The sequence below is a fragment of the Mastigoproctus giganteus genome, chromosome 11 (assembly GCF_048544385.1).
Source record: "Mastigoproctus giganteus isolate SK-2022 chromosome 11, ASM4854438v1, whole genome shotgun sequence".
In the NCBI taxonomy this organism is placed as follows: domain Eukaryota; kingdom Metazoa; phylum Arthropoda; class Arachnida; order Uropygi; family Thelyphonidae; genus Mastigoproctus; species Mastigoproctus giganteus.
The window spans coordinates 8,324,306-8,340,766 of record NC_143585.1 but is presented as its reverse complement, the minus strand read 5'-3'; the positions used below and the strand labels follow the sequence as shown (position 1 = coordinate 8,340,766).

Below are 16,461 nucleotides of genomic sequence, written 5' to 3'. Positions count from 1 at the left end.
AGCACTTATGAAATTATATTTTGTCTGTTCATTGGCTGATGGTGGTTTATTGACTTACATGGACTGTTAAGGAGCAAAGAGACAGATTGTGCATTGTGAGGGGTAATAAATGCCCGGACCTACTGAAATCTTTGTAGAGCAACATGAAGAGACACAGTGATATATATGTAGATATATATAAGTATTAGGATTTAGTAGTTCTTTTGATAACAAGGTTGACTGTAAATTACAAGATATATACACATTTAAAAATTAGTAAAATAACAAGTGTCAAACTAAATACTGTATTCTGTTAAAGGTTATTGTAATTTTCTTATATATAATATGACAATAAAAAACAAATTTGTATATTCTACATTCTTGTGTGTGTGTCTGTCATTTCTAAACTCAGCCAGTCCAGTGGAAGAATACCTTAATATATTAGGGGTCCCCGTGAGTCTGGGAATTTTCTGAAATCAATCAAGTCAGGTGTAAAAGTGGGAGGGGTTAAAATAAGGGGATATAAAAAAAATATAACATAATATAATATAATTGTAGGCCTCCTTTCAGCCTAGGATTTTCTACATATAATAAAAACAATAAATCCCCACCCCCACAATACAATGTGTTTCTCAAACTTTTTTTTTAATCATCGCCCCTAAAGGGCTTTTTTTAGAGAATTTTTTCCTAATGTCCTCCCCCCCATTGAAATTTTAAACAAGGAAATACTTTATACTCTTTTTATTCAATGGGATCTCTGAGCCTGATGCTTTGTAACTAAAAGTTAATGTTCGGTATGATGTTAGTAGGTTCAATTCTAATGTCTCCTCTTGAGCATATATCAATTCTCTTTGTTTCCTTTGTTAATATTTTATTTAGTGAACCAAAACCACTTTGAACCATATAAGACGTTGGAAAACAAAGAAGTATTTGGCCATTTCAGACCACATTGTTGGATAAAGAAGTTTATTGTTTTTGTTCCCCACAACTCAGCCATTCCACCTACAATATTTAGAATTTACATTTACATTCTTCGTTACATTTTAATTCAATGAGTTCCTCTTGAATTTCTTCACTACCAAACCCGGCATCGCATCCAATTCAATCTAACATTTACGGCTTCAGTTCAAAAGAAAATAAATCTTAAAATCTATTTCTCATTTCACCTTTTAAAGAACACAAATGACCTGAATAATTCCTCAGATCATTCTCGGTGAGAGATTCATTGATTTCAGCTAACTCTTGCATACTATGAAATTGTTATCTCTCATTAAATTGCTTTCAAATATGTTTTTTTTTTTTCAGTAAAGGTTTTTAATACGCGTTTACAGTCTTTAATTTCCCTTGAAGATGAAGTGATACTTCATTGTTTTCGAAAAATCAATCAAGCCATATAGAACATGTTGTTTTTGTGTTTGCTGATCTTTTGCTAAATTTCCTCCTTCCCTTTCTAAAAAACTAATCATCGTATAAAAAGGTTTACAAATCTTGTTAAATTTGTAAACCAATTTGTTTTAGAAAGCCATCTCATCTGACTTCTGTATGTAAAAGAAGCTTCAAATACTGTTCTTCATTATCAACACAAAATTCTCTGAAAAGGCAATCATATTTGCTGTGACTTTTTTATTGATGGTTTCAATAACTATACTGAGTGATTGATAAAGAACTGGACTGATATTTTTTGCATCCAGATGATGTCGGTGCATAATGCAGTGTATTGCGAGAACTTCGGGACATACTTCCTTTAGGTGGACCAAAAAAACCTTTATGTTTTCCAACCATGGAGGTAGCACCATCAGTGGTAGAGGATACCAAATTTTCCAATGGTACTTGTTTTAAATCAAACCTTATTTTTACAGCAATAAAAATGGTGCTCCAGTACAGTCAGTTTCTATAGAGTTTACAAACATCTCTTCTTGCAATTTACAATAATCCTTGAAATAACGAACGTATGCCATTAGAAGGGCCTTATTGTCAGTAATTGTGGATTCATCAATTTGAATACAAAATTTTTCTCGTTTTTAGTTTGTCAGTTAGCTGCTCTTCAATGTTAAAGTGTCAAGTATATTTAGTGTCTAACGGCACCAGGAGTTCCCTCATCTCTGCGTTGCTTTCATTGAACTGACATCTCATCGATTCTTTTTCGAATTGAATCGTTGCTCGATGGCAATGTGTTTAAAATACTGGAAGGATTTTGATGCATCGCTGTTGGAATTACAGTCTCTAATGCGGGTAGTCTAACAGTCCCAGAAACTGTATGAGCACTACGAGTTTTTGCAATGATTTCTGCAATTTTATAAGACGCAATCATTCCATCCTTCCATCCAACTTTATCAGGATGTTTCCTTTTTAAGTGATCTAAAAGTCTTAATGGTTTCATCAAGCCTCATTTGAAAAAGAACACATAAGACGCATTAGACTGTCTTGATCGAATGGGCTTTCAATAAAACCATAAGCTAGATATTCATCCAGATACTGTCGACACTTTTTTTTTTTCAGCACTTGACATGATTGATCATGGGTTGAATAACCGCAGAGAATTACATAATAAAATATAAAATACTTTTGTTTAATCATTGCCCGTGTCACTCACAAAAGCACTGTGGATCAAAAATAACCAACTTCCACAAGGAACAATAATTCAATAATTGTCGCTTAGCAAGTAGAAACAATAGACCGAAACATTTCCTCATCCCATCCATGCCTCATATATTGACCAATGAAACAAAAGAAAAAAAATAATAAACCACACCCATCACGCCGCCGCCAAGGTCGCAGCTGTGGAAAAGGCGCAAACGCCAAGGGTTGCGGAGACAATACCTCTGAAAGCACTTATGCCTGTGAAAAGTAAATGTGGTTTAATTAAATCACGCCCACTATCTTCCTTTTATCAAAATTTCTCACTCACGCCTAATATAATATACCAAAATATTAAAAATCAGTTGTCTTAGGAGAAAAGAAAACCCAGTGAGAAAAATCAAATGTTAAGGAATAAGATGCCGTCGGGTAGGGATGAACTCTGGAGGACAACAAACTGTTGTGATACCCATGATTCGTTTGCCCCCATTCGGAATCCCTGCTTTAGATTAACTCGTCCTATTTAAACAGTCCAAGTTGTATCACTGTCAGAGAAGGGACAATACGGCCCCCAGTAAACAAAGATAGTAAAAGCATAAGTAAAGTTTTTTGTTTTGTTTTTTTATGGAAAATAAATTTCCACATAAGAAGTGCATGGTTCAAAATCCATTTTAAGCATAATTGTTCAAAATCGGCCACATCTGATTATATAATTTCACGGTAGCTATTAAAACAGGAAAGAAATGCGTAAGATCGAGACAACACTTACCCTTTAGATGTGTTCGCCCGGGCAACCTGACTCACAGTGCACCTGGCGGGCCTCTGCCAACCTTTCTCTGTCTATGCGTTGCTAAACATTGTGGTTAACCTTGGAGAGAAATCACTGCCCAAGGCAAGTTCTGATTTCGTCATGGATTGAAAGTGTCAGCGAAAGATAGGTCGGCCGGTTCAAATGACGCTGTCAGAATCTTACTGATTTCCAGGCTGGAAGTAAAGGGGCGGGAGCGGTGTTATGTGTCTGCTGTAAAGGGAACATAAAATACTTTGGCGTGAGAACATTACGTCATAAAATCGCCATAAAAGAGAAGTTATTTCGCCGGTCATAAAATAACTTCGATGTTCGGGTAGGAATGCACTCCATGAATGAAGAATGCAACGAACTCTATGGTGTGTCGATTGGGTGGGTTAAATAACCCCCGCTCCCCCATCTTTTGATCTCGGCAATCGACTCCACTCTTTTGAAAGTAAAAGAAAACTGCAAACACGTAAAGTGCTTCAACTTGCTTTCCTGCAACCACCGCTTAATATGCTTTCTTAGAAAGAGTCGGGGGTGGGGGGAGAAGAAATCCACGAAACTGCAGTAGGGACACAGCGACCTGCTGTTACTGAGTTCCAGAAGGAACCAGTTTTCCAAGTCCAAGTCCATTCCTAGCAAAATTATCCGTTGATGAACCATTCTTTAAACCCCAAACTTCGATGGGCACGTTTGGGGTTCACTACCTTACTTTTACTGAAAGGTCCAAGCTCTCTCTCTCTCTCTCTCTCTCTCTCTCTCTCTCTCTCTCTCTCTCTCTCCCCACAAAAATTAAAAGTTGTTTGTTTTATGAAGAGTTATTTCTGGATATAGAATGGTGAAGTGGTCAGCATGCTGACTAGAAAACGTGTCCTTTTTAAGCGCGTTCGCATATAATATATGCATACGCGCCTATTGTCTTCTCCATATCAGTCCGTCCGCAAAGAAAAACTCGACTCCAGTATACAGATTTTCATGAAATTGTATATTTGGGCCTTTTAAAAATATTTGTCGAGCCATTCCAAATTTCATTAAAATCGGACAATTATTATTTCATTTTTCCATACAATTTTTATGAAAGAATAAATCAATATATTAAATGAGTTTTAATGCAATATTAGAGTACGATACGTGCACGCACGCGTATATTGCATGCAAGGCTTGTGAACGTCGCGCTGCTGTTGAAGAGATGCATGTGTACAAAGAGAGAGAGAGAGAGAGAAAAGAGACATAATCAGGTTATTATACATGTTATAATATAATATAAATCTGTAATTTTATTATTAAACATTTCATTCTGCAGAATTTACGAAGTCGAAATCAAACTTGAAACACAAATTTCACATTTTAAAATGTAAGAACTTTTCATTACATAACCGGAAATTCAGTATACACTGAGTTGACCTTGCATTTGCAACACCTACCTAACATCTCTTTGGCAGTATTATTATTATTATTGTTGTTGTTGTTGCTCTTCTATTATTTCTCCCTGATTGGGGGATTCCACTCCGTGACGGGTATTGCTACCAAGTACACAGGGTGGTTGTCTGGTGTTACTGTTGGTCGAGGAACTCTCTGACTACCCTACAGGTGTTCAGGATTGCGACTTTCTGGAGTTCCTTGTAGGTGTTCGCTGCGAGACCTACTGCTGCTACACTGTTATGTAGGTCTTTGGCACCATACCTGTGGTTGACACGATGATCGGAATCGGATTGGTCGTTACTTCTTGCATATGCCACATCTCCTTGACCTCATGTCTCATGAGGTCAAGGAGATGTGGCATATGCAAGATACTTCCTAATTTTTTCCTCATGGGTTTTCTGGACATTGCCAGTGTTGGGCACCGCTATGTCAATCAGGTAGGTAGCCTTTTCCATCTTGTCCACAAGGGTTATGTCCGGTCTGTTGTGCGGGATTGTCCTATCCGTTATTATGACGCGGTCCGAGTACAGCTTGTGGGTTCGGGTCTCTATTACTGCCTGGGGTTCGTACTTTTAGTATGGTACACTTTTTTTGGTCAACTGGTATTTCCTTGCTAGCTTCTGATTTATTATCCTGGCTTCGTAGTCGTGTCTATGAGTGTACTCAGTCTGGGTGATCACCTTGCACCCCGCGGTGATGTGTTGGATCGTTTCTGAGGCCAGGTGGCATCGTCGACATGTGTCATCTAACACTCCGGGCTCCTTGGCGATGTATTTTCTATAGTTCCAAAGCAGCATGTTAGTACTGGAGCTGCATAGGTGTTTATGGCTTTAACTGTGTTCCCTTCTTTCAATTTTGCTTTCAGCAGGCTTCTAAGTCTCTGATGATAGTTTTTGGTCAGGCACTTCTTGATTTCCTTCTGCTCTAACTGCTGAGCCTGCATCAACCCTATTTGTAGGTCTCCCCTTCTGCTTCGATCTCTTTACCAGTCATCAGCTAATAGTTTCGGCCGACTAATTTTTTCCCTGGTGCAGTGCGTGGGTCTTCCATTTGTCTAGACCAAATTTCATCCTAATGTCCTTGCTGAATTCTTTGGTGATCCAGAGAAGATGCTGGAGTTGATTCTCGGTTGCCGCGTAGAGCTTGATGTCATCCATGTACATCAGGTGGGTGAGGGCGTACAGGTGTTTTCTTCTTTCTTTGAGGTTATATCCATAGTTGCTGCCATTAAGCGTGGTGGATAACAGGTTGAATACTAGACAGAACCACAGTGGACTTAGTGGACTAATAATCAGCGAATTTTTACTTGTTCAACCATTTGATAATTTTTGATAATTTGATAATTTATTTATCCCTATTTTGTGTTACAATTGTTGGGAGATAACAGCAAGAAGGGAGAGAGAACACATAATCCAGAGGCTTTTTAGGGGGTGTTCCCTTTGAAAAAGATAACAATAAAACCAAATACACCATGAATCGGACATATTTCTACATTCCATTACAGAGACTTCGTATTTAAACAGTCACACATGTCGCGTGGTTAACAACAGTACTTATAATTACATTGCGAGTACTTTTACAATAACAAGTATGAAAGAAAAAAAAAAAAAAAGAAATAATTGCGTAGAGTGTTACAAGCTTTTTGACAGCTATTCCTTCAACTTGTTTACATAATTTCTAAACTGGTATGCATTGTGGAAAGTTCAGGAGTTGAGTGGAAGGTGATTTAGATCAGACATCCCTGGTGATGTGTTTAGTCAGGAGCTTCTTGAACCTGTTTAGTGAAATGGCATTTTTGATATTTTCAGGAAGATTATTCCAGGTTTTTGCGCCTCTGTATTTTATATTTTTCTGACCGATGTCTTTTCTAAAAAGTGGAACCTTCAGGTTCGCTTCATTTCTTAAATTATATCTTATTCCTTCTTCTTCTATCGTTATAAAAAAGGATCTGAAGAGAGGAGGAAAGTTTGGTGTTTTCAAAGCATTGTAGACAAAGACCGCCTCAGCTTTTTGTATCAGTTGGTAGATGCTTAAGAGTCTCGCTTCCTTATATCTCGAACTCACCGATGCATTCCAGGGAAGGCCCAAAATTAAACGAACACATCGATTGACAATTGAATTGATTCTCGTAAGGTTATCTTGACTGGTCGTACCCTATGAGATGATTCCATATGTGAAATGAGGCTGTATTAAAGAAAGGAATACTAGTCTGAGAAGGGAAGGAGGTACCCAGGCAGAGGCTCGGGAGAGTATTCCTGCTAGTGACGAAGTCTTCTTTCGTAAGGTGATCATTTGTTTATCCCAACTCAGCTTGTCATCTAGCCAGATTCCTAGAAACTTGGTATCATTCACCCTTTCGAGTTGTTTTCCTTTGTATGTTATTTCGAAATCGATATTTAATGGTTTATTTTTCGTCCTAAGCACCATATATTTGGATTTTTCTGGGTTTACTATAAGCTGATTCTTTTGAAGCCAACTATGCATTTCAGAGAGCATGGCAGAGATCTTGCATTGAAGTTGGTTAGGGTCTTTATCAGTGATTAGAATGGAGACATCATCGGCATACGCTACTAAGTGGGTAGATGGAATATGACAAAGAAATTCATTAATGTAAAGAACAAATAGGATAGGTCCGAGAAGTGAGCCTTGAGGTACTCCCCTGGAGAAATAAGAAATATCTGAAAAAGACTGGTTTCTTTTAACGACAAATGGCCTATCAGTAAGGTAGTCTTCAAGGAGAAGGTTAATTTTTCCTCTCAAGCCAAGATTGTTGAGCTTGTTGAGTAGGATATCATGATTTATGCAGTCGAAAGCTTTTGATAGGTCTAGAAACAGTGCTTATTGCATAGCGACCCTTTTCAAGCCAGTGTGATCCTAGAGCAGAAGTCAACAATTGCCAGGTCAGTGGATCTTTTTGAACGATAAGCGTACTGTTGTTGGTGGATGAGCTGATTGACTTACAGGAAGCCCATGAATCTGCCGTGAAGAATTTTTTCGAATAATTTTACAAAAAACTGAGAGTAGAGCTATTGGACGAAAAATTGTTGATAGAGTTACAATAATTTTTCCCCTTAGGAACAGGAACAATGACTGCTTTTTTGAATTGAGACGGGAATTTACCAGATTGAAAGGAAAGATTGTAAATATACTTCAGTGGTGTTAGAATTGAGTTAAGGACCTTTTTCAGCAGAGTAGGAGATATTTAATCAAAGCCAAGGGCTCCCTTTTCTTTTAATTGATGTCCTGCTTCTAAAATCTCTTGATCTGAGAGCGGAGCGAGGAAAAAAGAGCTCCTCATTGAGTGCTTGACAAATTCCTTCGTTGCATTATCTCTATAGTCAACTTCATCTTTAAAAAAGTTATTCACACTTGAGATAAAGTGATTACGGAAGGCTGCGGCCTTTTCCTGGTCATCCGAAATGAGTACCTCGTTCTCAACTACATCTCCAACGTAGCTCTGTGATTTCGTTTTTCTTCCAGGTAGTAGCTTATCCGAGACTGTCCACTTTGTTTTTGTACGTTGTGTATTTGTTTTTATCCGCCTCCTTTCCTGTTTCTCAAGCAATTCTTGCAAGTTTGTCCCTTTTCTTTAGCATGTTACAAATTTTGTTTGACATAAATGGGCATAATTTCCGCCTTGGCTTAGTGGTCTTTTTATTCCCAGGGATCCTGCTGTATGACGCGCATTTTTCGTAACTATTTAGGATATGCTGAAAGAAGAAGTTCGTCGCAATTTCAGGATCATCTGTAGCAATCAGCCCATCCCACGAAGACTGCTGGAGATCATAACAGAGCTGATTGAGAGAGCCTGGAGTCACAGATCTGTGAGTGTGCATGATCTCTTCCACAATTTCTTCATTTTCAATTACCATTAAGATGGGACCATTAAGAATTACCATTAAGATGGATGATCAGAAATGGTTGCATCCAGTACTACATAGGTTAGTGAGCATTCCCCAATTGCGAAGTCAAGAAGGGAATTGTGGGACTCTCCCATTCTTGTCGAGATGATTCCGTCAGCCAATCTGTGCAACATGTGCAATCAATCAATTTGTGCAACCAATCTAAATCATTTTAAAGCAAAGTGGTTTGTTAATGATTTCAAAATAGGAAAGGTGGTTAAACACCCTACCTATCTACAAATCATCAGGAAAATTGACAACTTTCCCTGCACTCACATCAATATCATTAAGAAAAATAAGAAAGATAAGTGGCCCTAATACTGATCCCTGACGGACTTCACTTACTACACTGATCCAATCTAAGGTATGTCCATTTATGACTACTCTCTCTGTCTCCTATCTTGTTCCAGTTTGTGCAATAGCCTTTTGTGGGAACCATATTAAAAGCGTTAATGAAGTCAATGTAAATAATGTCAAAGTTGTTTCTTCCATCCGGCTGTGTTATGATTCTTAATGACAATTAACTAAATTAGTCAGGCAAGGCTTCTCTTTCAGGAACCTATTCTGTGATCCATTAAGGATACTGTTACTATCGAGATGGTTCTGTATCCTTAAATAGACGCGCCATGATTTTACCCACCTCTGAAGTCAAACTCACCGTTTCCACAGTTGTCCTCTACATTTTTCTCAACTCCTTCATGGACTGGGGAGAGACATTAGCGCTTCTCCAATCTTGTGGGGAAGGATTTCCCCTGGACTAGAAAATCGGATTTTAATGATGATCTGGTTAACATTCTCAATGGAATGATGAACTCACATGCCGCTTTTTTTTTTTTTTTTTTTTTTTTTTTTTTTTTAGATTTTTTCAGTGTAACCTTTTTTTATGAATACCACCCAATGCTAGAACCTTGCCTTCTAGCATTGGATGGTATCATCATCAGCCATTTTCAATCCACTGCAGGATGAAGGCCTCTTCAACAACTTTCCAGTTCCTTCTGTTTTGAGCATTGGCCATCCATTTACTACCCACAAACTCATGAATTTCATCTGTTCATCTCCGTTGTTGTCTTCCAGGTTTTCTCTTAGCACTTCTTGGGTACCATTCTGTTATTTTCTTAGTCTATCTCTCATCATGTCTTCGAGCTATGTGTCCTGCCAAAGACGATTTGTTCTTTAGTTTTGATAAGACTATCCTTTACTTGAGTTTGCTGCCTAATCCATGTGTTTCTCTTCTTATTTGACAGTCTGATTCCCATTATAATTCGTTACGTTCTTCGCTGTGTAGTTCTCAGCTTCTCTTCCATTCTCTTGGTGAGTGATGGTTGGATGGTATATCCTTTACATAATTTACAGTACACTGACTCCTTGTCACTGATCTGTCGTGTTTCGAATGGTCTTTGAACTGTAAAGATCATTGCAAAGGACCTAATCAGTTCATATGTCACTTCTGCTGAGCTTTGCCAATTCCATCAAGTAAGGAATCTATTTAATTCACTCTGTTCCTTTTTGTACTCAGATAGGAAAAAAACTCTTTGTCTCCATTTTATAGCTCCCTTTGCTAGAGTTCTTGTACTCAGCTTCATTGCACGCGCAATTTGCAGACATATTATATACGACGCAATATGGACTAAGTCGATGCGCCAAACACCCTACAACAATAAAATCAACCCTATTTGTGGATGGTACCATATCTCCGTTGATCCTATTATATCTGTGTTGATTGATCTAATCAAGGGCTCGAATTGGTTTAATTTATTTACAGTTCTCCCAGCATTAATATATAAAACAAATTAAATTCTGTATCTTTTTGACTTTTTACAACCTTAACGCATCCGTTATAACTGCTTAAACGAAATTCCCAGTGGAATATGGCTGCTTTTTTTTTTTTTTTTTTATGGAAACCCCAAACACGAAATGTATGAAAACCTATAGTACTTAGTACCGTGCATGGGTTGAAAGTAAAGTATGGGGGGGATGCCGGAAACTTTGCTCTAGAGACTAAACATGGGTTTCACCACTTCAAGCCTCCAATAAGCAAAGTGGTGGTATTGCACCGGTCGATGAGAGTCATCTACCACCTCATGGTTTTTGAACTTATTTCAATATTTCTTTCTGTGTATAAGGCAATTTACGGGTGCAAGCAAGTACTAATAGGACCAAACTTTAATGAGGTTAGGTTCTACGAGTACTTGCTTAATTTAAGAAATATATGGCATGACCTTATATTTCTTAATAATTTCTTTTGTGTTTTAAGTCATTATTGCCCACATCCACCGCCGGACACCCTCTATTACTCTAATTTAAATAACAAAAATATTAAAGTAAGCGCCAGTGAATTACTTTTAAAAATTTTCCCCTCAAAAATTACCATAATATACTGAATAAAGCCTAAATTTAGTTTTAGTAACCTCTGTCAAAATGGGCTTATCAAGGTCAAATTGTCTTATTTTCTCAACCAGTTGAGCAGTTTACTATTCAACTTCAAACTCATAGAACAAACTTTCCTTGTATATTCTGGAAATTACAATCTACGGGAATTCAAGGCAAGTACTTCTGCATTCTCAACGGTCAGTTTGTATTACCTTTTTCGTGTTTGAAATTTTCCTACAAAAACAAACCGAAAAAAAAGTCATAATCTGTTATATTTCCTCCACTTTGAAAGCCTCATTGTTTATTAGGAAAAGTCACTCTTCAGCCCAAATGACATCGTTTTTAATGGGCCTGCAATGCAATTTCCTCATCCAGAGATATCCGGCTGGTGCCTTCAATAAAAGAAGAGATTCCCGGAAGAGAAGTGTAGAAAATTGTGCCAAAAATGTCTTCGCGTGCAAGGACTTAATTAGCTCCCATCTAATGAAGGCCGTGTGACATTCTGAAGGTCAGAAACTGCAGGTATCTTAGGATCTGCAAGTTTCTATACAGTACCGATTGCTATAAAGTAATCGTCAATTAAATTTAAAATATTTACACTTGGTTTATTCCAAGCAAGTTGAAGACAGCGTTACTAAATATCACAACTAATTCATTGCTAGTTTTCTGTAGTAGAGGAGAGAACAGAGAAACAGAGGGAAAGAACAGAGGGACAGTCGCATTTCAAATGTGCTTGCGCTACACCTGAGGTGGATAATTTTGTAAATCAAGTTGAAGTGCATCAATGTGTGAATATCTGCGAAAACATGTTTATTACTGCACATTTTTTACGCCCATAAGGAACAAACAGCCTCCGTTATGTACGCCGGGTGGTGCCTACTTTTTTTTATCAAAATTCCACACACAAAAGATATGACAACCTACAGTACTTAAGAACTCAAGTACAGTACTAAGTACCCTGCATGAGATCGCATTGAAAATTGACAAGACAGAAGATAATTATTGATATCACAGCTCAATTCCACTAGACTATAATTTTCGGAAAGTTTATACGAAGGAAAGTTTTCCAGAAGTAGAAGGAATAAATGAGCAACACGGAAAAGTCAATTCCGTGATTTTATATTAAAGATTATATATATATAGTATCTTGGTAAAACACCTCACACCATTCCCAGCACACTCCATTCGATGCCTCCTGTAGTTTTCCTTGAAAAGGATGTCAGAAGGATTTTGATGAACCTTGATGCTAAGAAAGCTCCAGGTCCTGATGGTATTTCTCCACTTGTTCTCAAAACCTGCGCTCCTGAACTTAATCCAGTTCTTTGCTTCCCCCCCCCTTTCTTTCTTATTCTAAAGGTGTTTTTCCAACTTCTTGGAAATTTGCTCATATCCAGCAAGTTTCTAAAAAGGATAACAAATTCCTCCCATCCAATTATCGTCCCATTGCAATTACTTCTACTCGTTCTACAGTAATGGAGAAATCAGTTAACCGCCAACTCTTAAACTATCTAGAAACCTTCCGTCTGATCAATGATCGCAAGTATGGATTCCGTCAGTGTCCATTCACTGGTGATATTTTGGCTTATGATACCCACATGTGGACAAATGCAATGGAAAAGTTCGCTGAAACATAAACAGCTGCTCTTGACATCTCAGAGGCTTTCGACCATGTTTGGCATAAAGGTCTTCTAAAGAAGTTCCATCTTATGGTTTACCAACTGTTTTTGTAATTGGTTATCCAGTTTTTCTCTCTGACTGCTCAAAAAAGACGATGGTAGATGTCTCTCTCTCTCTCTCTCTCTCTCTCTCTCTCTCTTCTAACTTCTTCACTAATGCTGGTGTCCTCCAAGGTTCAGTTCTTTCCCTCACTCTTTTCCTCTTGTATATTAATGACCTTCTTCCATTGACTGGAAATCCTATCCATAGTTTTGATGATGATAACACATTGCATTCCACTTTCCATTTTGCGAAACCTTGCCCTGCTCAAGCAGCTTCAACTTCTCGAATATCCGCTACGAATTCCTTAAATGCCAATCTCCATTGAGGCAAAGACAACTTAGTTGATTTCAACCCTTCTAAAACTCTGTTTTGTCTTATATCTCGCAAAAAGGATTCTTCTGCTCCTATGCTTATCTTTAGTGACACAATGATTGATCTCTTTTGGGTTTACCCTGACTTCAAATGTCTCTTGGCACAAGCCCATTACAAATATTGCTTCTTCTGCTTCTAAAAAACTTGCTTTTATCTTTCGCTCTCGGCGTTACGTTTCTTCCAAACAACTGCTCACTCTGTATAAATCGAAAATCCGCCCTGCTACGGAATATTGTTCCCACATCTGGGGTGGTGCTCCCAAAACCTCTTTCAGGCTTCTTGATTCCATTCAGAAGAGGGCAGTTAGGTTAATTAATGACTCATCTCTTACAGAGTCTCTCCACTCGCTGTCTCATAGACGTACTGTTTCTGCCTCTCCTACAGATACTTCCATGGGCACTGTTCTTCTGAATTGGATTCTATAATTCCCGCTGTCTCTTTCAAAACAGTCCAAACACCTACCGCCAACATCCATTTACTGTCCAACTTCAAACTCACAAAACCAACTTTTCATCTTCCTCATTTATTCATTCAACTGCCGTTTTCTGGAACAACCTTCCTTCGTACGTATTTCCTGAAAATTACAGTCTACAGAAGTCCAAGTCTAATTTCAACGAATATCTTCTTTCGTCCTCTCAACGTCCAACCCAAGCACGGTATTAAGTACTGTAGGTTCTAATACTTCTTGTGTTTGGAGTTTTCATAATAATAATAATAATAATCGTATAAAATTTAAACAAAAAGACAACAGGGTCGCCATTGGTCGAACGTTATTTGCTTATTGGAGCAATCTCGATACACCAGATATTTAGGACATTGTAGCCCCTCCTCTTTCAGACATAGTGGAATAAGTAGCAATAATGCAGTTTGTTCAAAACAATTGTTTCCATGTGCTGTATTACCGGTGGACTGTTCCATTTTAAAAAATGTAGGTTGAAGTCGACCATAATGAGACAATCGTACTGAGTAACCCGTTCAATTTGAAAGAGATTTTTCGAACAGCGTTCTGGAGGACTGAATAAAGTACATGTTCTTAGCTGTAAACAGAATTTAGAGTAATTTATATTTCCATTCAATTACATAATTTGTTTAAAAATATTTTATTTTCTATGATATTTATGAAATTAACATCTCCAGGATATTTGCTGCCCTAACTGCATTTGACCCCTTCTGCCTGGACTTCAGTTTTGGATCCGGTTCATGGCCCCACGTTGACTACTTTTTGCTTGGAACTAGGTTTGAAATAATTCCAAAGACCGTAGGTATTGAGTTACTATAGTGCGGTGCAGAGCAGAGTTTTAACTGTTCAACTAATCTGTTCTGTTGTGATCAGACGAGTGGAGAGAACACAGTCCAGTCTGGTTTTGTGCAGTTTCACCGTACGTCAGTGTTTATGCGCTGTGGGCTACTGCAGTGGCTCACCTCATTTTAAAAGAAATGCTAATTAACTGAAGAGGACCTCTGCCAAAAATCGCCAGTTATCGGTCATACCAAATTATGGGCCTTACACTGCTGATTGATTTGTCGAGTCCTGGTAATCTAGAGGGTATTTCAGAAACATAGTTTTCGTATCTTGCCTTAATTCACTAAACAGTGGAGAATTAAATAAAACGGTGCATAGTCTAGCGAATCGCAATTCCTGCTCTTTCAAGAAGATGGTAAAAACTTAATATGGTGAAAACTGTACAAGTCTAAGGAATCATTCTGCCAGGCGTCAGCAATGCAAGTTGGTGGTGGTAGTGTACTGGAGTATAGGGCCCTTTCTTTATGCCCTCTGGGTCCATGATATTTGTGAATCTACTTCTAGATGCAACAGTTATCTGGAAATTATTTCTGACCAGGCGCATCCTTTCATGGCTGCAGTGTATCCATAGCAAAAGAGTTCTTTCAAGAAGATAATGTGCCATGTCACTACAATAGAATGGTAAAGAACTGATTCTAGGAACATTACTGTGAATTCAGCTTATTCTGATTGCCACCGCAGTCATCAGATCTCAATACAGTTGAGAATCAGTAGGATGAGATGGAATGCGCTATTCAGAGATGTACAATCATTCACTTTTTTCTTTCTTTTTTTTTTTTTTTGTGAAAGCCTCCAACAGGAAAGGTATAAGAACCTGTAGTACTTAGTACCATGCGTGGGTCGAAGATTGAGAAGATGAGAAGACGACTGTTGACATTATATTTGAATTTTTGAAGATTGTAATTTTTTATTTTCAAGAAATACGCCTGAAGAGAGATTGTTTCAGAAAACGGAAGCTACGTGAATAAATGAGGAAGACGAAATTTGATTCTGTGAGTTTGAAGTTGGAAGATAAAAGGATGCTACCTGGTTGCGACACGTGTTCGGACCGGTTGTTGACATTAGACTTCAATTTCTGTAGACAGTAATTTTTAGTTTTCCGGAAATACAAGTGAAGAGAGGTCGTTCCAGAAAATGAAAGTTGAAGGATTAAATGAGGAGGAAGCAAAGTTGGTTCTGTGAGTTTGAAGGTGGACAATAAAAGGATGCTGACTGGTTATGGCACGTGTTCACAGTGGTTTGGTAGAGAGAGAGAGAGAGAAAGAGAGAGCAGGAACTATAGAAACCAATTCAGAAGTACAGTGCTCATGGAAGTATCTGTAGGAAAGGCATGAAGCAGAAACATTACGTCTATGAAACAGTGAATGGAGAGACTCTGTTATAGATGTGTCATTAATTAACCTAACTGTCCTCCCTTGAACAGAGTATAGAAGTCTGAAAAGACTATGAGAGCGCCGCCACAAATGGGAGTAAAATGTTCTATAAAATTCCTGAAACCAGAAATCATCCCCAGACGTCTCAGAGAATTCAACTGGACACACCTGTTTACTGTCCCTCCTGACGTAGCCCTAAGCCACCTAGCCGAAGAGCTTTATGGAATAGCCAAAGAGGGAGCTGCAAAAGAAATACGCATCACCTCCAGAACCTCTGTATGGTTTAACCAAACAACCAAGCAAACTTTCCTCCAGAAGCAGAAGGCGATGGAGAAAATCTGCTGACGTCGAAGACTTTAGCGCCTATAAAAAGGCAAGAGCTCACTTCTTAAGACAAAAAACGACTTGTCTGCAACCAACTTGCCCTGAACAAGTTGAAAATATCTAAAAGACTCCAGAAACAGAGCCATAAGCAAATCATTATGAAGAAGAAATATTTAAAGAACGGACTGAGTTCACTTTTCAACAGACCGACCAGTCACATGCACAACCCTCTGTTCCACTTTTTGGCCCGCCTTGTAAACCTTCAATATCACTCATAACCATAACCCGAAACCATCTGATGGAGATCGTTAAAAAACTTCAACTGAA

The 16,461-nt window shown here is 38.2% G+C and overlaps 1 protein-coding gene across 3 annotated transcripts in view; it reads right to left on the bottom strand.

Annotated features, from left to right (window-relative positions):
- The window catches only part of LOC150077677 (alpha-tocopherol transfer protein-like), a 73,747-nt gene that overhangs the window by 45,114 nt on the left and 12,172 nt on the right, over positions 1-16,461 (bottom strand). Inside the window, exon 1 of one of the 3 annotated variants that reach the window (XM_090384662.1) lies at positions 3,326-3,412. The exons of the other annotated variants lie outside the window; for them this stretch is intronic. The gene's annotated coding sequence lies outside the window, so the exon portion shown is untranslated. Of the gene's footprint in view, positions 1-3,325; positions 3,413-16,461 lie in introns of those variants that run through there. 3 annotated transcript variants of the gene reach the window in all.